Consider the following 24,635-nt stretch of genomic DNA (forward strand, 5'->3'; position numbering starts at 1 on the left):
GTGGACAGACTCCTCCGAGCTGGAAAGCCCACCACCTGTCTTCTCAACCTGTGCCCGTCTTGGCTGATTAGAGCGTGTCCAGACGAGGTGCGGGCCCCCCTGGGGGATATCATCAATTTGTCCCTTGGCACCGGGACATTCCCAGGGGAACCGAAGGAGGCAGTGGTGCGCCCACTTTTAAAGAAAACATCATTAGATCCCTTAGATCTATCCAATTACCGCCCGGTTTCGAATTTTTCATTCCTGGGTAAGGTGATTGAGAGAGCGGTTGCTGAACAGCTTGGTAGGTTTCTGGATGAAACATCAGCTCTGGATCCATTCCAGTCTGGCTTCCGCGCTGGTCATGGGACCGAGACGGCTCTGGTCGCCCTAACAGATGATCTCCGCAGGCAGCTGGATTGAAGCGGGTCGGGGCTGCTGATTCTTCTAGACCTGTCAGCAGCCTTCGACATGGTCGATCACGAACTCCTAGACCACCGCCTTGCCGACGTGGGGATCCAGGGCACAGTCTTCAATGGCTGTGTTCGTTTCTCTCTGGTCGGGGACAGAGGGTGGCGCTTGGGGGGGAATTGTCATCCCGCCACTCCTTGGTGTGTGGAGTGCCCCAGGGTGCGATACTCTCCCCGATGCTTTTTAACATCTTTATGCGCCCCCTCGCCCAGCTTGTCCGGAGTTTTGGGCTGGGCTGCCATCAGTATGCTGATGACACCCAACTCTATCTGTTGATGGATGGCCATCCTGACTCGGCCCCAGACACACTGATCAGATGCTTGGAAGCTGTGGCTGGATGGTTACGTGGGAGCCGGTTGAAGTTAAATCCTTTGAAGACAGAGGTCCTCTGGCTGGGACGGGATGATATGGGATTGAGGGGGCAACTCCCATCTCTTGCGGGGGTGCAATTAGTGCCAGCACCGTCCATTAAGAGTTTGGGTGTAATCTTCGATACCTCCCTCTCCATGGAGGCGCAGATTGCAGCTATAACAAAGGCGGCATTTTTTCATCTCCGCCAAGCTAAGCAGTTGGCTCCTTACCTCTCTCGCCCTGACCTAGCCACTGTGATCCACGCGACGGTCACCTCCAGACTGGATTATTGTAACTTGCTCTATGTGGGGCTGCCCTTGAGACTGACCCAGAAACTCCAGCGGGTGCAGAATGCCGCAGCGAGACTCCTTACGGGGTTTTCGCTGCGAGATCACATTCACCCGGTGCTATACCAGCTGCACTGGCTCCCGGTGGAGTACAGGATCAGGTTTAAGGTGCTGGTTTTAACCTTCAAAGCCCTATACAGCCTAGGACCCTCGTACCTACGGGACCGCCTCTCCAGGTATGCCCCACAGAGGAACTTACGGTCTTCAAATAAAAACATCTTGAAGGTCCCAGGCCACAGAGAGGTTAGGCTGGCCTCAACTAGAGCCAGGGCTCTTTCGGCTGTGGCTCCAACCTGGTGGAACGCTCTGTCACAAGAGACAAGGGCCCTGCAGGACTTGACATCTTTCCGCAGGGCCTGCAAGACAGAGCTGTTCCACCAGGCCTTTGGTCAGGGCGCAGCCTGACTCCCTCCTTTGGCAATCTTTACAAAACTTTAGTTCATGGTTGCCATCAATTTTGATTTTAATTAATTTTTATAATGTTTTTATAATGTTGCACTATTTTAGTGTTGTTAGCCGCCCTGAGCCCGGCTTCGGCTGGGGAGGGCTGGATATAAATAAAAAAAAATTTTTTATTATTATTATTATTATTATTATTATTATTATGCAGGTACAAGAATTCAGGCTATATAAATCCTTCTGAACATATATAACAGATTATTAACTGAGTGGTTATTTTTAAAGCAGTGTATTTGTACTATAACCTAATAGCAATTACGTATGCCTTTTAGGTTCAGGATTCTACCTCAGGTGGTGCTTGACCAGTTTAACTGTGGGTTTTTGTTCATCTTTAAAGCAGCAGAGCTTCTGCAAACTAACATAGGCCTCTCCTACCCTGTCAGTTTTAGAATTCGCTTTAATTCTTTTATCCTTTAATGATGGGCACATCCTAAGCACATTACGTGGAACTGAGTTACTCACAAGGAGCTGGCAGAGATAATAAATCCCTTTTGGCAAGTGGATATTTTATCAGGACTCAAACCCACCCAGGCCTGGGACATGAGAGCCATTCTGCTATGGCCAGAGAAAGGAACTATGGGGATTTCAACCAGACCAATGTAGAAGACTTGTAAGATCAAAGCTGGTTAAAGTATACTCCCTGGTCCTTAACAGATTTTAAGTCACGTTTGTTCACTGATCTGAGCAATTTAGGGATTTTTCTGCAGGTGCTGGTTTCCAATTGAATGTTGACCTTCTTGACCTTTTGGCTCACTTCATCCCTGCCTTACCATTTGATTGTAGCTAGGACAAAATGACATCCTTTCGATGAAGCATTTAGTTTGGTGATGTCTGCCCTCTGTGTTACTTTTCCCAGCCTGTTGTCCCTTTCATGTCATAGGATGAGAAATCTGGCATGCCTCATTTATGTACTGTAATTTTGCCCAATGTACCAAACCTTCCACCCCATCACCTTTTTAGTTATTTAAACTAAACACTGAGCATATTTTGAATGAGGTCACAGTGGTACACACCTGACAACTGCACTTCATATGGGAAAAAATGCCCAGTTTATTGCACAACACACAGCACCAAGACTGAGCCACAACATATATTACGTGCATCTGTTTCTCAAGAATTTTTACACTTCTCCCTGGAAGCCTTGCTTTTAAAGTTACTGAACTAGATTCAATTTTGATTTCAAGAGTGGAATTTTTGTGGTGCTGGGTAAGGGGACACAGAGAATACGTCACATTTATGATTTTCTTTTTTAAAAGAAAGATCAACAGAGAAGGCTTATCAATAATATAGTTTACCACATCTGTGAGGTGCCAGTTCACAGGCCTCGCACTGCTTTTTCTATGAGCATGTGCCCTTCTAGTCACTGCCAAATTACAAGTGAATTCTGCATTATATAATAATGGGCTAAATCCTGTGCCAAAAAAGCTGCGTCTTAATTCATGTGAGTTTTCCCCACACCTTGTTAGTGGGTGCATGTGACTCTGCTTTGTAAAGCTTTGTTTTATTTATTAATATGACAGTTCCCAGCAAAGGACAATTGTGAGGCTGCGTTGCCATTCATAGGATCTGGTTTTGACACGTTATTGCAAACATTTAAAAGAAAATGTGTTGTGGCTGAGATCTAAATGAAGCATATGGTGATTTCTGCACACCATCAGAGAAAAGGCCCGGAGCTGTATATATAGGACTTTCACCTATGTTTGCCATAGTTACTTGCAGGTCAAAACCCTATTCACCTAGCAGGGCATCTGTCTTACAAAATAATAACAACAACCAGCGCATAATTAAACCTTCCTTTATCCCCACATTACAACTGAGGCTTTCGAAAATAGTTTGTCCCACAGCATACTGGGGTTGTGTGAGGAGCTGCAATTCAAAGAAAACTGCATCTAAAGAAGCTCCTGCATTCAGGTCCCCAAATATTTTGTTACTTGCAGGCAGTGCTGGTGTGATGGTGTGCTATGTTCAGGCCTGCTGGTGTTTTAAAAAGCATTCAACCATCTTGGAGTTGGCTAAAATTGCACTAGAATTTTTTCAGGCAGCACAGAATACTTTCTTGGTGAGCAACACCTTGCCACATGAGGCAAAGGCAGTTTAAGGGGGCAGAACCCAGTGTGGAATTCTACATTCCTTTCAAAGCAGCAGTAGAAGTCACATTCCATATATATTTATGATGTAGAATGAAGCATGGGTGTGAAGTGTGTGTGTGAGAATATTAAATCCTGTACAATAATTTTGGATTTGTTTATTTTCCAAACCACTGTAGTTTGTAAAGTGCGCATAAAAAAATTAATTGTAACCTGCGTCATTTATGTTGGATGTTATTTTACAATTCATTGTATTTATTTTTATTTATTGAATTTATATACCATCCTATACTTGGAGGTCTCACAGTGGTTCACAGAACAGAATTCATGTCAACCTCTTTCCTGAGCCTGCCCCAGATTTGGAAAGCCTGTGCCACGCCGAGTGATGTCACCTCCGATTACCTCAGCATTAACTCCATGCACCTTCCAACCTTAAAATACCGCTCCACTATCCTTCCTTTTCCGTAAATGTGCCTCTGGGTGGAGCAGCAGTGGCCAAGTGGGTATTGCCTTTCTCCTTTGGACTTTCTGTTCTCCCTCTAGTGCCTGAATGCTGCAACAACAGCGTCACCAGACTGTGCTGCTAACATTAGGAAACATAGTTCTCATCTAGGCCATCTGCTCACCCCCGAGGGTACTCAACGGTACGCAGTACCGGCACCCACAAGTGTGACACTTACTGTAACAACTTCATGGTGTGTATTGGCACCTTTAAAAAGCACTGAGGATGGCTGTGTCCATTTCAGGGACCCCACTACGAAGATTTGGGGAAATGAATGGGTTCGTCTGTGCTTCAAATTACAATGCAATCCAGAAAATAACTTTCAGGACTGTAACCCCTGCCTCAATTCAAGTGAAGCATCATGAGCTGTCAGGGGCATTTGTATTATGAGCCTCTAAGTTAAAGACTTTGTTAATTTCAGCCAGCATTTTATAAGAGGCTCATAAGTGCAATTCTGATCAAAGAAGGATAGTTGTCATGTAGAAGTACACCTCAGTGTCATGCGCAGAGTTATTGCCTGAAATTATCCCGGTGTACAGTCATACCTTGGATCCCGAATGCCCTGGAACTCGGACGTTTTGGCTCCCGAACGCCGCAAACCCGGAAGTGATTGTTCCTGTTTGCAAACGTTCTTTTGGAACCCGAACGTCCAATGGGGCTTCCGTGGCTTCTGATTGGCTGCAGGAACTTCCTTGTTTTTGAACATCTTGAAGTTAAATGGACTTCCAGAATGGATTCTGTTCAACTTCCAAGGTACAACTGTAAATACTGTGGGATGTGACATCTCAGGGGGTATAGTAAAATGCACTTCTCTCTGATATAGTAACATTACATCATAGCCAAGTGGGAACATTTTCAGACAAACACTTCTCCAACTGCAAATTTGGGCCAGCTCAAAGGTTAACTGAGTTTGTTTGTACTGCTTTGGATATATGAAAAAACAATAAAAAATATTATGAGGTGGGGAGTTGATTGTGAACCTTCTACATGTCATGGGTCTTCTTGGCCTCACACATGCACACACACACTCCCACCACCACATGCAATAGAATTTATATGCTCAACCTAAGTTCTGCCCACATGGTCTATCTTCCTCATTTTGTTACAGAATTATCAAACATACAATTGCTTCATACATTAAATTCTACATAAATGCATGCCAGGTCATACATGATGCCTTCCGTCCAATGGCAAAGGTGAGCATGTATGACAAGACACAGTTCTTTGCCATGTGTGCTGGGCTACAACATGGACCAATCCTAAAATAGCATAGCCACATATTCAAATTGTGCTACTTTGAATATTATACTAAGCCAGCCCTATATTTGATGTGGTGACACATAAGTGGGCCTGAGCAACAGATGCTTCCAAAGCAGTCAACCTCACTCTGTTGTGCCACTGCTTCGTATTTCGTATTCTTCAACATCAACTTCGTTGGACTGGTCATGTTGTGCCGATGCCTCATGATCATCTTCCAAAGCAACTACATTCCGAACTTAAAAATGGAAAGTATAATGCTGGTGGTCAACAAAAGAGGTTTAAAGACTGTCTCAAGGCAAATCTTTAAAAATGTAGTATAAACACTGACAACTGGGAAACACTGGCCTGTGAGTGCTCCAATTGTAGAACAGCCTTTACCAAAGGTGTCATGGGCTTTGAAGATACTCAAACTCAGGACGCAAGGGAGAAACGTGCTAGGAGGAAGGCATGCTTGGCAAACCCTCACCATGATCAACTCCCACCCGGAAACCAATGTCCCCACTGTGGAAGGATGTGTGGGTCCAGAATTGGCCTCCACAGTCACTTACGGACTCATTGTTAAAACCGTGTTTATGGAAGACAATCTTACTCGGCTACGAGTGATTGCAGAAGAAGAAGAACAGAATTTTTGTTGTTTTGATGTCATTGCCAGTGGAGAGCCAATTTGGCAAAGTCTTATAGTGCTTGGGCATCACCAGTACATCACAGCCTGGAATGGCTATACCGCTTGCCACAAGCAACATGATGAAACACAGCATGCTGCCATTCTTGTGAATATTTCACCAGTGCTGCTGGGCTGGCAACTTTTGGGGCTTCTGCTATGCAGGGGGGGAAGCGCACATTATATGATGAATGCACAGATACACATAAAGTGTACACCGATTAGAATGCCACAACCAGTTATGTTTAGGACATGTGACAATGTAAAGACCTTTTCCTATATGGAAGTGAAAGCCAAATAGGACAATTATCATGTCTAGAGCAACCTTCAGAATAACGGTGCTAAGTAAGAAAATTGACACAAAATGTACAGCCATCCTTCTGTCATAGAATTGCTCAGGATTAGCAAAGTCCTGTGAAGACACCCAGGGCAATTGCTTGAAAATCCAGAGCTTTCTCCACTGTTTTCAATTATTGAAGAATCACATCAAACAGTATGGAGAAAGGAGAGCTTTCACTGCCGGGCGCCTGGACAATACCCAATGAATTTGATTATTGTACATTGGCAAGGGATGGCTTGGTGATGCCACTTTAGACATGCATTCATTTTGCACGGTAAATTTACTGACAGAGAGTATATTGTAAGCAGTCTGAGAAAAGTTGTGACTCCTTTCACAGAGTGAACCAGCATCTTGCTAGATATGTTAAAAGGTTTCATACAGTAGTTAAATTCGTGGTACTGCTATAACAAGCGCCTCAAAGTCTCATGATAGTCATGCAAAAGTTCAAATGACTGGCAGGGACCCAAAAACGTACTTCAGATGTACACAGCAGCTTACATGCCCACAATGGAATTTTTTTGCACTTTTAAATTCAAATAGCAGGGTACATCAAACTCCCCAAAGTTTGAACAACATGTGAAAACGGAAGGGTTTACTTTGAGAAACATAAATTCCTCAACTCCAATGAGGAACTATTGACATACTTCTTTGCATCAAGGATGATTGCTGCACACAAACAGTTTAAAATATATATTTTTTAATTTAAACTCTGGGTGGATTTTATCAAATTCATCATACCTGCCTTTGAGTGAAACTTGGTAATTAAAAATAGGAACCCAGGCAGCAATATAGAATTGGTTTCCTGCACTTCCCAAGTAATTCAAAAGAGCAAATATTCACATTTTCTCCTTAAAAGAAGCTGATATTTCCTTGGATTTTGATCTTTCTCTTTCATCAACACATTGGCATGATTCAGACATAATACCAAACTGGTTCAGTATTATCTGAAAATAGAATCATAACATGCAGGCTTCCTCCCCCAGGTTCCTCTTCTTCCTGTGTGTCACGATTTCTTAACTTACTTTTGTGTTCTCAACAAACCCTAGAGCTCATCCAGACTTTCTTTTGTGCTGCGTTTCTCAGGCATAGGTCCATGCTTTCCAGGTCCATGTCTGAGCGGTTGTTGATTGGAACAAATGGCAATCAGGTTTTCCACAGGTTTATTTTTGTTCCAGCTCAGCTGTAAACAGCGGGTTCTCCCAGGGAAAGTTCTTAATGGCATGAGCCACCTCTCCACCAGTTGTCAATGTTACAGGTGAAGATGGTGAAACTGGTATGAGCTGTGCAACAATGAGGACAGGGCTAAAGGAACATCTCTATCCTTAAACACCAGAACCTCATATTCCAAAGATATGCTTACCTATGAATTTGTTCTTTTTGTGCTGCCTTGGCTCGTTCCTATGTTCAAAATTAAGCATGCTGAAATATTTAACTGTATACAGTGGTACCTCAGGTTACATATGCTTCAGGTCACATATGCTTCAGGTTACAGACTCGGCCAGAAATAGTGCTTCAGGTTAAGAACTTTGCTTCAGGATGAGAACAGAAATCGTGCTCCGGCGGCGTGGCAGCAGCAGGAGGCCCCATTAGCTAAAGTGGTGCTTCAGGTTAAGAACAGTTTCAGGTTAAGAACAGACCTCTGAAACGAATTAAGTACTTAACCCGAGGTACCACTGTATGTGCCTTTTGACATGTTCTGCTTTCACAGCTGAATATGCGAATTTGTCATCCATCTTTGTCTGTCTTCATTGGGGTGCTTACATGCTGTCACCAGCAGATGGAACCAGATAATTGAAAATGAAAGAGAGCGTGGCGGAAAAGCTGCTATTCTAGGCTGCATCAACAGAACTATAATGTCCAGATCCAGGGAAATATTCTGCCTTGGTCAGACTACACCTGGAGTATTATGTCCAGTTCTGGGCACCACAATTTAAGAAGGATATTGACAAGCTGTAATGTGTGCAGAGGAGGGTGATCAAGATGATCAAGGGTCTGGAAACCCAGCCTTTTGAGGAAGGGTTGAAGGAAATGGGTATCTTTTGCCTAGTAAAGAGGAGATTGAGAGGAGACATGATAGACATCTTCAAATATCTAAAGTGCTGTCACATGGAAGACAGAGCAAGTTTGTTTTCTCCTGCTCTGGAGACTAGAACCTGAACCAATGGATCAAGTTACAAGAAAGGCTATTCCAAGTAAACATGAGGAAGTATTTTCTGACCGTAAGAGCTGTTCAGCCGTGGAATAGACTTCCATGAGAGGTGGTGTACCTTCCTTGGAGGTTTATAAGCATTTTAATACTTCTGTCATGTACAATCTAGTTGAGATTTCTACATTACAGGTGGTGGGACTAGATGACTCTCAGGAACCCTTCCAATGCTACAATTCTATTATTCTATCTTCCCTCCTTTGTTCTAGATGTCGATCTTTATTCCCCATCAGCACACACCATATTTCCTGATGTAGATCTTAACCACCCCACCTCACCCTTCTTCCCTGGTTGGGGTAGGGATACTATTGCCAGTTTACCTTACTGCCCAAATGTCTTGGGCCAGCATGGGTGAATACGCAATAGTTTTATCATATGGTGTCTGCTTGTTATCATATTGAAAAGCTCAGGCTGAAAAATTGTTTCTTCTAGGTCTTCAGTATTTTTAACAAAAAAGGCCAAAAAAAAAAAAGAGAGCAGCTTTTTAAAAAGCAAAAAAAATGCAAAAATTACTACAGGCATACCTTGGAGATATAGTGGTACCTCGGGTTAAGAACTTAATTTGTTCCGGAGGTCCGTTCTTAACCTGAAACTGTTCTTAACCTGAGGTACCACTTTAGCTAATGGGGCCTCCTGCTGCCACTGAGCTGCCACCGTGTGATTTCTGTTCTCATCCTGAAGCAAAGTTCTTAACCCAAGGTACTATTTCTGGGTTAGCTGAGTCTGTAACCTGAAGCGTCTGTAACCTGAAGCGTCTGTAACCCGAGGTACCACCGTATTGTGGGTTTGGTTCTCAAAAACAATTCTAGGGCTGCCATATTTCAAAAAGTGAAAGGTTTTTTTAGTTTAGTCCAAAATTGTTCAGCTTCTTTTGCAAAATCTTTTTTTTAAAAAAAGTTTTTGAGCTGTTCTTAAGGAAATTCACCAAAATCTACGCTTCCCGACATTTCCCCCCGGACATTTCAGCAAATTCCGCCCAGTTCTATCCCAAAGCAAGTCACACAATCTTTTTGGTTTCCCAGTGGGTATAGTAGTCACATTTGCATTATAATGCCGTCTATTAAGCCAGGCCACACTGCCTGCACAGACAGGAGGGGGAAAACCCAGCTGCAGCCCTAGAGGGACTGGGCTGCCTTTATTAATCAGTAAATCCATTTTATTGTTTGTAGCCAATGGCCTGCCTGTAGTTGCACCCGTGTCCTCGTAAGGCACAGTATCTGCGAAGCATGATAAAATGAAGTGCATAAAATGAGGAATGCTTGCACTTTTAAAGGGCAATGCCTTGTACAAAGGTTGCAAGTTGCAACTCCCAGCCATGTGAGAACTTTAACCATTTTCATCCCATGTTTTTTATCATGCTAACTCTGGCTTTATGTTGTATTTGTGACATCTACCACTGTTTTTAATATTTCACTCTTGAAGAGTGGGCAATAAAACTTTTTTTTAAAAAAAGTACTTTCAAATCAGACTCCAGTTGCATTAAAATAATTATTATTTTGTTATAATTTGTTATAATTTTGTTACTTAGGGCACAAGCCTACTGTGCCTGGGAGAACATCTCGGGTTGTCAGAAAAAGACAGCTTTCCTGCTCCAGTCATGGAGAAAAAGAGACAGGCAACAACCAATTTAGGTGTGTCCAGATGAAACATGATTGCGCATATGTGCACAGCACTGAATCCGGAAGTAACCCCAAAACCTCATAAAGACATGAAAATGGGCAGAGCAGAGAGGAATGGAGGCAGGCAGAAGGAGCTTATGCTTGCTCTGCTGATGCACATGAAGGTCCAGAACCGCATAATCTTTATTTTCAGTGCCAATATTACAGACACAACACAAACGTCCCAGGAGGAGAACAAATTCAAATGGAATTCAGGACTCTGACAGACTCAGGAAATGAAAAGGGCTGAGGGGTGAAAGCAGCTCTGCAGTGGAGTCTTGAGATGAGTCTTTCTGCAGGCAAATGGTGCCCCCCTTTCCATCTTTAAGCAACACGCATTTCCTTTCTACTCACCTACCACAGCTGACAGCCAAGGATCAGACAAGAGGAGTTCCAAGATTTGGGGTGGGGGCACGCTGAAGAGCGACTTGCTGAGAGGGAGGCACTGGCCAAAGATGGCTTGGGAGGTCCAGAATGTAACTCCTGCGCAAAATGAGGATTGCCTGTAGTCTCTCATATTCCCATGCCTCCCCACTGCAAACATGGAAACCTCCACTGCCCTTGCTGCTCCACAATCTTGGAATAGTGGTAATGGCAAGACAGGAACTTTTCAGGGCCAGATCAGGAGTGGATCTGGGTCCACCAGATCCACAGCCCTCCCAAGCCTCTGGAAGGTGGGGGGGAAGGATCCAAGCTCTGGAAATGCTGTGTTTAGCAGAAGGAATCTTGGTCAACTTTAAGGAGACTTGAAGCTTTCAAACTCTAGCATCCAGTCTGGGGCAGGGAGGACGGGGGAGGTACACAGAAGGAGAAGGCAGTTTCCAGGACTTTGGAAGCTATTTTTACTATGAGTTGTAAGAGTGGAATTCAGGGCAGGCCTGGTCCACCTAGTTACTTTAAACAGTAAGTAAAAGGGTGAAACCTGATTTCCTAGTGGTTTTCATCTTGATTTATTCCAAATTCATATGGAGGGAGCAGCATGCTTACCAAAAATATGTGAATGTTTTTAATTATAACTGTTGTTTCTAGAGTACACTATAATAGAAACATAAGTTAGGAATTCCACTTCCCTTCAGCTGCCCTGCTGGGATTCTTCACCTTTCCCAGCAATCCTGTTATAAAAACTTAAGATGAGCCTGATGTATCAAGCCAGTGGCCCATCTAGTCCAGCATCCTGTTCTCACAACGGCCAATAAGATACACCTGTGGAAAGCCTGCAAGCTGGACATGAGCACAACAGCACTCTGCCAACCTGCAATTCCCAGCAACTGAAAATGAGAAGCATATTGCCTCTGACAGTGGATGAGGGAGGTAGCCATTGTGGCTAGTAGTAGCCATTGATAGCCTTGTCCTCTATGAATTAGTGCTTCATAATCTCTTTTTGTTTTAACAGCCCTGAACAATTTGGTAAACTTGGCCACAGCACTGCTCACCCCTAACTCCAGATGCTTTATGAACAAGTTAAAATGCACAGGTCCTAATACTGAACCTTGGGGGACTCTACTTTGTACATCCCCACACTTCTAGAACTGTCCCTTTATTCAGACTCTCTGCTCCCTGCGACCTAGCCAATTCCTGATCCACAAGAGGGCCTCTCCTCTTAGTCCATAACTGCTAAATTTACTCAGAAATCTTTGGTGAGGCACCAAGTTGAAAGCTTTTTGAAAGTCCAGATCCACTTTGACAACCAGATCCTCTCAACTAGTGCTTGTTCAGACTCTCAAATAATTCTAATAGGTTTATAAGAAAAGATTTGTCCTTGGGCAAGCCATGCTGGTTCTGCTTCAGCAAAGCTTGTTCTTCTATATCCTTTGTTATTTTATCCTTAACAATACTTTCCACCAGTTTTCTAACTGGTCTGTCATTTCCAAGCATGTAATTTCAAATATTTTGAGCCCCTTTTAGCTGAATATCTACTTTCAGAGTTACATGAAGAAGAGAACTGGGCTGTGCTTTCTGCAGTCAAAGCAGGCACTGGCAGCAACCTCATCAGCGAATTAAATGAGACAAACACTCCACATTTTGCTGTCAGAGGAAGGGAATATCTGTACTTGATTTGCATCTGGGCCCCCTAGATTTTCTCTAGATTTTCGTGTCTCCGCTCCTCCACATGCAGCTGCTGGGTGACCTTGGGCTACTCACACTTCGTTGAAGTCCCTCAGCCTCACTCACCTCACAGAGTGTTTGTTGTGGGGGAGGAAGGGAAAGGAGAATGTTAGCCGCTTTGAGACTCCTTCGGGTAGTGATAAAGCGGGATATCAAATCCAAACTCTTCTCTTCTTCTTCTTCTCTGAGATGCTTCATAGGATAGGATATGGGCATCTCTAATTCCATAGGTTGAAGAAGGAACTGGCAACCCACTCCAGTATTTTTGCCATGAAAACTCCATGGACATTAAAAAGGAGAAGCTTGGGGGACTCGGGCACGCTCGGGCTCATGGGGTCACAGAGAGTCGGACACGACTAAGACAACTGAACGACGACAAATTCCATAGGTAATAAATAAATAAATAAAATTGTCCAGTAGCACCTTAGAGACAAACTAAGTTTGGGAAGGAATATACAGAACCCAGCTGAGATTAGAAACTGTTTCCAGAGGTACTTTAAACAACTATATATACAAGGGCCACAGAAAGAAATTGACGTAGACCGATTTTTGAAAACAAATGGATTACAAAAAATCTCTCAAGAAAATAAATTAATGTTAAACTATAAAATAAACGAACAGGAGGTAGAAGGTGCCATTCAGAATATGCAACTAGGAAAATCTCCAGGACCGGATGGACTGACTTCTAGATATTACAGATCTTTAAAAGAATGGCTAGTACAACCTTTAAAAGAAGTCTGTAATGAAATAATGGGTGGGAAAAGGGCACCAGAGTCGTGGAAAGAAGCGTATATTACACTTGTACCGAAAACAGAGACTGAAAAGACCCAGCTTAAGAACTACTGCCCCATATCACTGCTCAATGTGGATTATAAAATCTTTGCAGACATTTTGGCTAAAAGACTAAAAAGAGTGCTAGTGGAAGAGATTCATAAACACCAAGCAGGCTTTCTCCCAGGTAGACATCTATCTGATAATGTGAGAAACATAATCAATATTTTAGAAAAATTACAAGTGAACATAAATACTAAGGCAGTTCTGATATTTGTGGACGCAGAGAAAGCTTTTGACAATATTTCTTGGAGTTTTATGAAGAAGAACCTACAGGGGATGGGGGTAAGCCAAGGTTTTGAAAACGGTATAAGTGCAATTTATTCAGAACAAAAGGCTAAATTAATTGTAAATAATGTGGTGACGGAAGAATTTAAGATAGAAAAAGGGACACGACAAGGTTGCCCAATCTCCCCATTGCTTTTTATATCGGTCCTGGAGGTCCTGTTGAATATGATTAGAAGGGACCAGTTGGTTAAAGGTATGCAAGTCGGAGCTAAACAGTACAAGTTGAGAGCATTTGCAGATGACCTAGTACTGACGTTACAGGAGCCAGAATCTAGTACTAAAAGGGTTTTGGAACTGATTCAAGAATTTGGTCAGGTTGCAGGATTTAAACTGAATAAGTCAAAAACAAAGGTCTTAGAGAAAAATTTAACTACGATGGAGAGAGAGAGGTTTCAGAATGAGACAGGTTTAACAGTGGTTAAGAAAGTGAAATACCTGGGGATTAACATGACAGCTAAAAATGGGAATCTATTTAAAGACAATTATGAAAAATGTTGGGCTGAAGTAAAAAAAATAAATTAGAAATTTGGTCAAACCTGAAGCTTTCACTGTTAGGCCGTATTGCTGCGATAAAAATGAATGTATTGCCTAGAATGTTGTTTTTGTTTCAAACATTGCAAGTTTTGGACAAAATGGACTGTTTCAAGAAGCGGCAGAGAGATATTTCTAGATTTGTCTGGCAGGGCAAGAAGCCCAGAATAAAATTTAAAATATTAACGGATGCAAAGGAAAGAGGTGGATTTGCCCTGCCAGACCTTAAACTTTATTATGAATCAGCAGCTTTTTGCTGGCTGAAAGAATGGCTGCTTCTTGAAAACACAGACATTTTGGACTTAGAAGGTTTCAATAATGTATTTGGATGGCATGCATATTTGTGGTATGACAAAGTCAAAGCACATAAAGCATTTAAGAATCATATTGTCAGGAAAGCATTGTTTAATGTCTGGATAAGATATAAGGATTTATTGGAAAATAAAACCCCAAGGTGGTTGTCACCGATGGAAGCGAAAGCACTGAAAAAGCTCAATATGGAGGCCAAATGGCCGAAATATTGGGAAATTCTGGAACAAGAGGGAGACAGATTGAAACTGCAGAGTTTTGAGAAACTAAAAAACAAAGTGCAAGATTGGCTTCATTATTATCAGATAATGGAGGCATATAATTCGGACAAGAAAATTGGCTTCCAGGTGGAAAAATCAAAATTAGAAACAGAACTGTTAGAACCCAAAACTAAGACTTTATCAAAGATGTATAACTTGCTGTTGAAATGGAATACTCAGGATGAAACGGTGAAATCTGCTATGATTAAACGGGCACAAGACGTTGGACATAACATAATGATGGCTGACTGGGAACAGTTATGGACCACAGGTATGAAGTTTACGGCATGCAATGCCTTAAGAGAGAATATTATGAAAATGATATACAGGTGGTACATGACACCAGTCAAGCTTGCAAAAATCTATCATTTGCCCGATAATAAATGTTGGAAATGTAAAGAAACTGAAGGTACATTCTTTCACCTTTGGTGGACATGCCCAAGGATTAAGGCTTTCTGGAAGATGATCTATAATGAATTGAAAAAGGTATTTAAATATACCTTCTTGAAGAAACCAGAGGCCTTTCTCCTGGGCATAGTCGGCCAATTGGTGTTAAAGAAGGATAGAACTTTCTTTATGTATGCCACAACAGCAGCAAGAATACTTATTGCAAAGTATTGGAAGACACAAGATCTACCCACTCTGGAAGAATGGCAGATGAAGGTGATAGACTACATGGAATTGGCGGAAATGACTGGCAGGATCCGAGACCAGGGAGAAGAGTCGGTGGAAGAAGATTGGAAGAAATTTAAAGACTATTTACAGAAATATTGTAAAATTAATGAATGTTAGATGATGCTAGAATGAAATTAAGTGGTTCTAGTAGCAATGTCATAAAGGTGTATGTAAAAATTGGGTTAATAGGTGAGAATCTAAAGTTATAAAATATTAAGTTAGAGGACTAAGATATAAACAAAGAGGGAAAGGAATTGCTGAATTAACCAATTGAACTGGAATACAAAAAAGGGAGGTGAGAGGAGGTCAGAGAAGCAAGGAAATGAAATGTAAGATACGGAAGGATTAATTTGTTTTTAAGTGTTTCTTTTTTACTTTTTTTTCTGTACTTTGTATTTTGTATGTTTTTCTCTCTTTTTTATATTTTTCCTTGTTTCTTTTTTCTTTAATTATGTAATTTTTTGTTTTTGAAATTTTAATAAATATCATTAAAAAAAAAAAAGAGACAAACTAAGTTTGTTCTGGATATATGCTTTCATGTGCATGAACACTTCTTCAGATACATCCGAGGATGTGGACAGGTTGCTTGGACGAGTGAAACCAACCCCCTGTCTCTTTGATCCTTGCCCATCCTGGCTTATAAAAGTTAGCCGGGAAGGGCTGGGCGATGGGCTTTGTGGGGTGGTGAATGCTTCCCTCCGTGAGGGAGCCTTCCCAGACCCGCTGAAAGAGGCGGTTATTAAACCGCTTCTTTAAAAAACCATCTTTAGATGCGGCCACGATAGCCAACTATCACCCAGTCTCAAATCTTCCATTCTTGGGCAAGGTGATTTAGCGAGTGGTTGCTGAACAACTCCAGGCACGCCTCCCTTCCAGTCAGGATTCAGGCCTCATCATGGGACTGAAACTGCCTTGGTCGCACTGGTTGATGATCTCCGGCGGGCTAGGGACCAAGGTGAGAGCTGTTTCCTAGTTCTGCTAGATCTCTCAGCGGCGTTTGATACCATCGACCATAACATCCTTCTGGACTGTCTTGAGGGGCTGGGAGCTGGGGGCACTGTCATACAGTGGTTCCGCTCCTTCCTCCTGGGCCGTGTTCAGAAAGTGGTGATGGGGGATGAGTGTTCAGACCCCTGGGCTCTCACTTGTGGGGTGCCTCAGGGTTCTGTCCTCTCCCCCATGCTTTTTAACATCTACATGCAGCCGCTGGGAGAGATCATCAGGGGGTTTGGGCTGGGTGTTCATCAGTGTGTGGATGATACTCAGCTCTACCTCTCTTTTAAATCAGAACCAGTGAAGGCGGTGAAGGTCCTGTGTGAGTGTCTGGAGGCGGTTGGAGGATGGATGGCAGCTAACAGATTGAGGTTGAATCCTGACAAGACAGAAGTGCTGTTTCTGGGGGACAGGAGGCGGGCAGGTGTGGAGGATTCCCTGGTCCTGAATGGGGTAACTGTGCCCCTGAAGGACCAGGTGCGCAGCCTTGGAGTCATTTTGGACTCACAGCTGTCCATGGAGGCACATGTCAAATCTGTGTCCAGGGCAGCTGTTTACCAGCTCCATCTGGTACATAGGCTGAGACCCTATCTGCCTGCGGACTGCCTCGCAAGAGTGGTGCATGCTCTGGTTATCTCCCGCTTGGACTTCTGCAATGCGCTCTACGTGGGGCTACCTTTGAAGGTGACCCGGAAACTACAACTAATCCAGTATGCGGCAGCTAGACTGGTGACTGGGAGTGGCCGCTGAGACCATATAACACCGGTCTTGAAAGACCTACATTGGCTCCCAGTACGTTTCCAAGCACAATTCAAAGTGTTGGTGCTGGCCTTTAAAGCCCTAAACGGCCTCGGTCCAGTATATCTGAAGAAGCGTCTCCACCCCCATCGTTCTGCCCAAACACTGAGGTCCAGCACCGAGGGCCTTCTGGCGGTTCCCTCACTGTGAGAAGCCAAGTTACAGGGAACCAGGCAGATGGCCTTCTCGGTAGTGGCACCCTCCATGTAGAACACCCTCCCACCAGATGTCAAAGAGAACAACAACTACCAGACTTTTAGAAGACATCTGAAGGCAGCCCTGTTTAGGGAAGCTTTTAATGTTTGATGTATTACAGTATTTTAATATTTTTTGGGGAAGCTGCCCAGAGTGGCTGGGGAAGCCCAGCCAGATGGGCGGGGTATAAATAATTAATTATTATTATTATTATTATTATTACACTGAATTCACTCTCTAAGGCGCTAATGGACAATTTTTTAATTTTTTAAATTTATTTTGACTGTGTCAGACCAAGACAGCTACCTACCTGAATCCATTGGTAATAAACATTGAATTGAATACAGAGGGACTCTCCTGTCACTTCTCATTTTATACTTGCTAAGTGACATAGACTGTACAATAAAAATAGCCTTGTCAGTTTAATTAGATGAGAGTGAATAAAATGAAACTAAATCCAGATATGAGTATGGTGGATGGCCAGATAATCTGGAAATGCTTGAATTCACATGGCCTCTTAAAGGATCAGGTTTGTGATGTGAAAGTAACCTTGGGTTAGCCATTATTCTAGCTGCCCAGGTGGCAGCTATCAACTGGTTCACCAGCTACACCACTTAACTGCAGCCAAACACAGTTTGTGTGTGTTTTTGGAGTTTTTGCCAGCATCCCAAAGAAAGTAAAAGTACACCCTTTTCAATGGCACTGAACAATCAAGTTGAAAATCAAACAAAATTACAGAAATCTTGGAAGCTGCATTCATTAATAAACTGTTTATATGACCAAGTCCAATTGATTAATGCCATCTTTGTCACAGGAAATACACAGGACTGTATCACAAGCAGATGAAACAAAAGGCAAGTTGCTCACTACCCTACTTTTTAACAGCAACTAAACTCTGCTGTCCAACAAGCATCAGTTCAGCAGTTCAGCTGCAGTATAAACTCATTTAGGCAAGCAAGACGCACTATATGCCAAATGGCCCGGAGTTTATTGATACAAATTGCTTACAGCTATTTTCCATACTAGCTGCATGTGGTGCATATTCTACTCATCTTCTCTTGGGTTATTTTGGAGACTCACTTGTGTATGTCTGTGGCTAGGCTGCAAAAATATTTGAATTGTTGACGATTCTGCTCCTTGTTCCTGGAGCTACCTCCTAGTTTGCAGTAATGAACAATAAATATGAAAGATGCTGAAGAATCTTTTGTACAGAGGGATGAAGAAAGACTAAGTGAATATGCTTTGACTACTCTCTTGAAGGTGCGGCTGTTTCTCATCACAGCCAAACCCTTTGCACTGCTTGCAGATCTGACCTACATTCTGCAGAGAAGCTTCACGTGAGGCGTTATAAAATCATTGTAATCATACATAATAGCTATATAACCACAACTGTTTTGCTGGATTAGATATATTGATAAAGAGCAAGCATGTGCATGCTTTTAAAAAAATTTAAATGGAAAAATAGAATGACTCTGTTTCCATTTTCTTAATGTCCCTAAAATGAGGGTTTCTCAGTCCTGAGAGGTCACAGCAGAACTGAAAGTGATGAAAGGGTGGATATTTCAAGACAGGCTTCTAAAAGCAAAACAGTATGATGTTGCTCAATGGCCTTTTAGTAAACAGGGAGAATATTGACTCCAATCAGAAGTGGGGAGAACAGCCCATATTCCCTTTTTATACAGCTGCTAAACAGTACAAGAGGGGCGCGGGTGGCGCTGTGGGTTAAACCACAGAGCCTAGGACTTGCCGCTCAGAAGGTCGGCGGTTCGAATCCCCGTGACGGGGTGAGCTCTGGTTGCTCGGTCCCTGCTCCTGCCAACCTAGCAGTTCGAAAGCACGTCAAAGTGCAAGTAGATAAATAGGTAAACGGCGGGAAGGTAAACGGTGTTTCCGTGTGCTGCTCTGGTTCGCCAGAAGTGGTTTAGTCATGCTGGCCACATGACCCGGAAGCTGTACGCCGGCTCCCTCGGCCAATAAAGCGAGATGAGCGCCGCAACCCCAGAGTCGGTCACGACTGGACCTAATGGTCAGGGGTCCCTTTACCTTTACCTTTAAACAGTACAAGAAGTCTGTCCTCTGCATCTGGACATCCTATTGTAACAGAACCTTTTCCCAACAGTATGGCTAGTTCCCCTACACAAAGTTAGCCTTCTCTTAAGGATACACTTTAACCATTTACTACATGAGAACTGGATATTGCATTCAAAGTAATATTTAAAATGAAATGAAAATGATTTTCTGTGGGAAATATCTCAGGATAATCCACCAAACAGCTCAGTATTTAAAATACCTGTGGCACTATAGTGATCAATGCTGGGCTTGCCACAGTCACCTGGTTGGCCAGGATTTTGGATTACATGAACCATCGGCCTGATCCAGCAGGCTCTCCTCGTGTTCTTCTGCTACCACACTAGCTGATTAGAGAGCTTACCGTGATAACAATCAATAACTCATCTAGGTGTGGATATTTCTTTTGTAACAGTCTCCAACACAGTCATATAAGTACCTGGAACTGGGGCACATGAGAAACTTGTGTCTTCTCCATTAGCGAAGAGCTGATTTGTTTATGAACAATACCAATCCTTGAGAAACTCAACTTTTTACATCCTTCCATTCTGATAACTGCTCTTTGCTTCCTGTTACTTAACCAGTTCCTGATCCACAGGAGGACCTCTCCACTTATTCCATTACCACTAAGCTTTCTCAGTAGTCGTTGGTGAGCTACATTGTTGAAAGCTTTTTGAAAGTTCAAGTATACTATAAAAAAAATCCTTCCAGTAGCACCTTTAAGACCAACTAAGTTAGTTCTTGGTATGAGCTTTCGTGTGCAAGCACACTTCTTCAGATACATACCAAGAACTCATACCAAGAACTAACTTAGTTGGTCTTAAAGGTGCTACTGGAAGGATTTTTTTTATTTTGACTATGGCAGACCAACACGGCTACCTATCTGTAACAAGTATACTATGTTTTTCATGTCTTTTAAGCATATGGCATTGTGTACCTCATCTAAACACTAGTATTGGCATAACTCACGTCACATCCACATCACACATTTAAAGCACATGGCTTTAAAGAATTTGGGGGAATGTAGTTAAGGGTCCTGGGATTTGTAGCTCTGTAAGGAGTAGACAAACAGCTTGAACAAGAACTAATTCATTAAAAATTCAAAACAGGTTATTATCTACTTCCACAGATATTGACATTTTCTATTGAACAAATTAGCAACAATGAGTCTTCTGCCAACTAAAGGCCCACTGAACCCTCTAAAATGCCACTCCTGGGGGTTATGGAACCATCCCAAGTTGTAGGGCCTGTGCAGGTGGCAGCAGGGCTACAGAATCGGCAGACTTGGGGAACTGCCTTGCATGAGGTGAAGCATGCCTTTTCACTTGTGAAAGGCATTTTAAGGTCCAAGCTATAAACTGTTATGAGTGGTGGGGGCAGAACCGCCCCCCCCCCCATAATCTCTACATTAAGAGATGGGTTGGAATTTGAGCAAACTCATAAATTTGTAAATTTAGCAAGGGCTGGAACTAATACTGGCTAGCTTCCTCATGAGGCCAGTCTGGCAAGGATAGGTCATTGAAGAAAGAAAAGACTGATAATGGCCTGGTTTGTTTGATAACGGTAAGACATCAGCAAAACGTAAGGCCCAGTAGCTTTTGGGGTAGGATTGCCGTTGGTCTGGTGTAAGCAGCTGGAAAAAATACCTTTCGCAATGGAATTGGGAAATGGAGGCTGCCAGGGTGGCTGTGAGGGGGATGCGCGAAGTGGAAGGAGAAGGGTTGTTTTCTGCAAGTACATCTGGGAAGGAGAAGGAGGAGGTGAGCAAAACTCCATGGAGGGACTGAAGGGCAATAGCCATGCTGGGTGGCTGGAGCAGGCCATTACAGAGAGACACAGGGATGGTGCTTAGGATGCCTCTGAATGCTGGGAAGACAAGCCCCTTTTGCTTGTCCTCTGTGCTGTGAACGCCATAAAACTCAGGTGTAAATATATGTGAATAAACCATATTTCTTAAAGACACTACAGCTGCAACCATTCTTCACTGCAAAAGAACACAACCCCTGGTTAAGTGCCAAAAGCCCCTGGAATCTTGCTACTGCTCAGCAGAGATTGGGTGGCTTGCAACAATACAATAGCAAAATGATTTGGATAGACCTAAGCAGTAAGCTTCCAATGGGTGTATATTATTCATAATATTATTTATGCCAGCCTATTACATATACAAGCCACAGAAGCATAAATTTGTTTTAATATAGATTTCATACATTATATGTGCCTTTACTACATCCACATAGGACTGATATTGGAAAGTGTTTTCCAACTGTAAGAACAACCGACCCATGGAATAAGTTGCATCATAAATGTTATTCAACTTCCCCCTGTCCTGGTAAGTTCTGTCTAAAATAGGTCATGCCTAGAACATCTTGCAAGTGTGCATTTTGATTTTGAACTAGACAGCCCATCTTGCAAGTGTGCATTTTGATTTTGAACTAGACAGCCCATCTTGCAAGTGTGCATTTTGATTTTGAACTAGACAGCCCTAAAGGTATGGTCCAATTATCCAATCAAATGTAGCATGGCCAGGATCCAAATAAATGTGTCATTAGTTTTGTATAGTCAAGGAAGTGTCTTTCCCTCCCAACAGCAGCCCAAGGCAACACACTTCAAAACTACTTAATAGTGTGGAAGCCAACCAAATATAATAAAGATCAGGGGCTGGATAAGACCACTGGGGTTCCCATGTAAGCTGATAAAAATACAATAATCAACCAAATACAGGGAGTATCAAAAGATAATATGGCTTTAGGAAGAGCAATTATATGGGTGGGGTAGGGTGGGGTGGGGAGGAGAAAAATAATCTCACAGCGCAGTGTCTCTAAAGTAGCTACTAATATTCTCCTAAAGAAGCAAAGCTGGCAGAACCTATTTATTATAATGAATTGAGAGAAAAACTGTTTTTTAATCAATGTCAGAATGACAATATACATATATTTATGAAAGTATTACAGATGAGAGGGAGTTGCATTATTGTCGGCTAAGTGCAAAGGGGTCCAATGCCAAAGGAAAATAATTTTTAGGGATGCCTCAGAGGTTAATTTTGTTGATGAACCAGTCACCTTAATGATTATCAGTTTTCTTTTTAATTGTGCTTTATGATTTAATTTTGTACATCGTCCTGATACTTTATTATCATAGAATTGGAAGGGATCCTGAGGGTCATCTAGTCCAACACCCTGCAACGTAGGAATCTCAACCAAAACACCTATAACAGATAATCCTAAACAGAGGCAAACTTGCACAGCTACCTTTCAGCAGAAGGCTAGGCTTTTTAACCCATAGACAGAAACATGGGGTGGGGTGGGTGGTTGAGAGCTGGAAAAAACAAAATATAATTTTTTCAAAAGGAAAGGAAATAGTAGCAGAACTCTGTTTTCGTCCCCATGGTATTTCCTAGTTGCTAATAACTGTTAGTTCCTTCCCTCAAGTCATTTTGCCCCTCTGGATTAAGGATGATAAATTGGCAAATCACGGGTCAGGTCTTGTTTGCAAAGTAGCTTTCTCTCTTCCCAAACGTATACTCAACAAGGTATGATAACGTTGACTTTCACTAAAGTTGCAACCCTAATCCCACTTAACTACTATGTCATAAAATAGTACATTGTTTAGTGTGGGTTTGGTAATGAAGTGAAATGAGTAATAATAAAAGCTTACTGTCAAAGTTAGGGACACGGGTGGCGCTGTGGATTAAACCACAGAGCCTAGGACTTGCCGATCAGAAGGTCAGCGGTTCGAATCCCCGCGACGGGGTGAGCTCCCGTTGCTCGGTCCCTGCTCTTGCCAACCTAGCAGTTCGAAAGCACGTCAAAGTGCAAGTAGATAAATAGGTACCACTCTGGCGGGAAGGTAAACGGCATTTCCGTGCGCTGCTCTGGTTCACCAGAAGCGGCTTAGTCATGCTGGCCACATGACCCGGAAGCTGTACGCCAGCTCCCTCGGCCAATAAAGCGAGATGAGCGCCGCAACCCCAGAGTCGGTCACGACTGGATCTAATGGTCAGGGGTCCCTTTACCTTTACTGTCAAAGTTTCTGTCAATGTTAAGATGAAGCAGATGCAGATTTGTGCTAGCTGCCCCTTCTGAGATGCAGCAGCTACTACCACCCAATGAGAAGACCTAGATGGGGTGTTTGCGCCTACTTGTGTGGGTCAGACCACTTGCTCTGTGCCACAGTGCTGCATGCCTACTCTCCCTCTGCCACCCAAGCTTAGAGGGGATATGGCACAGAGCAGGGCATATGTGCACATGAGCGAGGAGGCAGCAGCTGCTCTTACAAGGAAAAGAAAACTGCTGCTTAAGGTAGCAACCAATAAGCAGCAGCAACTGCAGCTGTCTTTCCCACTTGCCACCTTGGGTTGATGCGGTGGAGACAACCGGACCTGATGAACCCTCCACTCAAAAAAATTTCTGTCCACAGAAAATGGGCAACTGTATGCAGAGGTGGCACCTACTTTGACAAGCATTTGTTCTTATATGCGGAAGGACTATAGCTTGGTGATTGAACATTTGATAGCATGCAAAAGGTCTCAGCTTCAATACTCAGCAGTTCCTTGCAAGACTGGAAATATCACCTGCCAACACCTTACAGAGTTGCTGTCAATCAATGTAAACAATACACAGGCAGATGGATCAATGGTCTCACCTCTGTATAAGTCAGCTTCCTGTGTTCCTATGCTCACATGAACATTATCACGTTTTGGCTTTCTTAGAGAAAGATAATAAACAATGGGAACCAACATACAAATTTGGAAAGGTATCCATACTGTTGGATCCATCCATCCTCACTGAGGTATCCATACTGTTGCATGCCACCCCAATCTCTGACTGGTGTGAGATTCCAGGGGCACCAGCTGTTTACCCAGGTTTTGCTGTCCTCGGAATGAGGGACAGCAGAGACTGTGGTGTCTTTATTATATTTGGTTTGTTTAAATATATATACAACCTGAGCCAATGATAGAGGACATGGGTGACGTTGTGGGTTAAACCACAGAGCTTAGGACTTGCCGATCAGAAGGTCAGCTGTTCGAATCCCCGCGACGGGGTGAGCTCCCGTTGCTCGGTCCCTGCTCCTGCCAACCTAGTAGTTCGAAAGCACGTCAAAGTGCAAGTAGATAAATGGGTACCACTCCGGCGGGAAGGTAAACGGCGTTTCTATGCACTGCTCTGGTTCTCCAGAAGTGGCTTAGTCATGCTGGCCACATGACACGGAAGCTATACGCCGGCTCCCTCGGCCAATAAAGCGAGATGAGTGCCAGAACCCCA

General features: G+C 43.0%; 1 long non-coding RNA gene across 1 annotated transcript in view; it reads right to left on the minus strand.

Annotated features, from left to right (window-relative positions):
* LOC308465003 overlaps window positions 1-24,635 on the minus strand; it is a 94,391-nt gene that overhangs the window by 66,985 nt on the left and 2,771 nt on the right. The gene's annotated exons all lie outside the window — the stretch shown is intronic.

Source organism: Podarcis pityusensis (assembly GCF_964106645.2).
Source record: "Podarcis pityusensis genome assembly, chromosome: 1".
NCBI lineage: Eukaryota > Metazoa > Chordata > Lepidosauria > Squamata > Lacertidae > Podarcis > Podarcis pityusensis.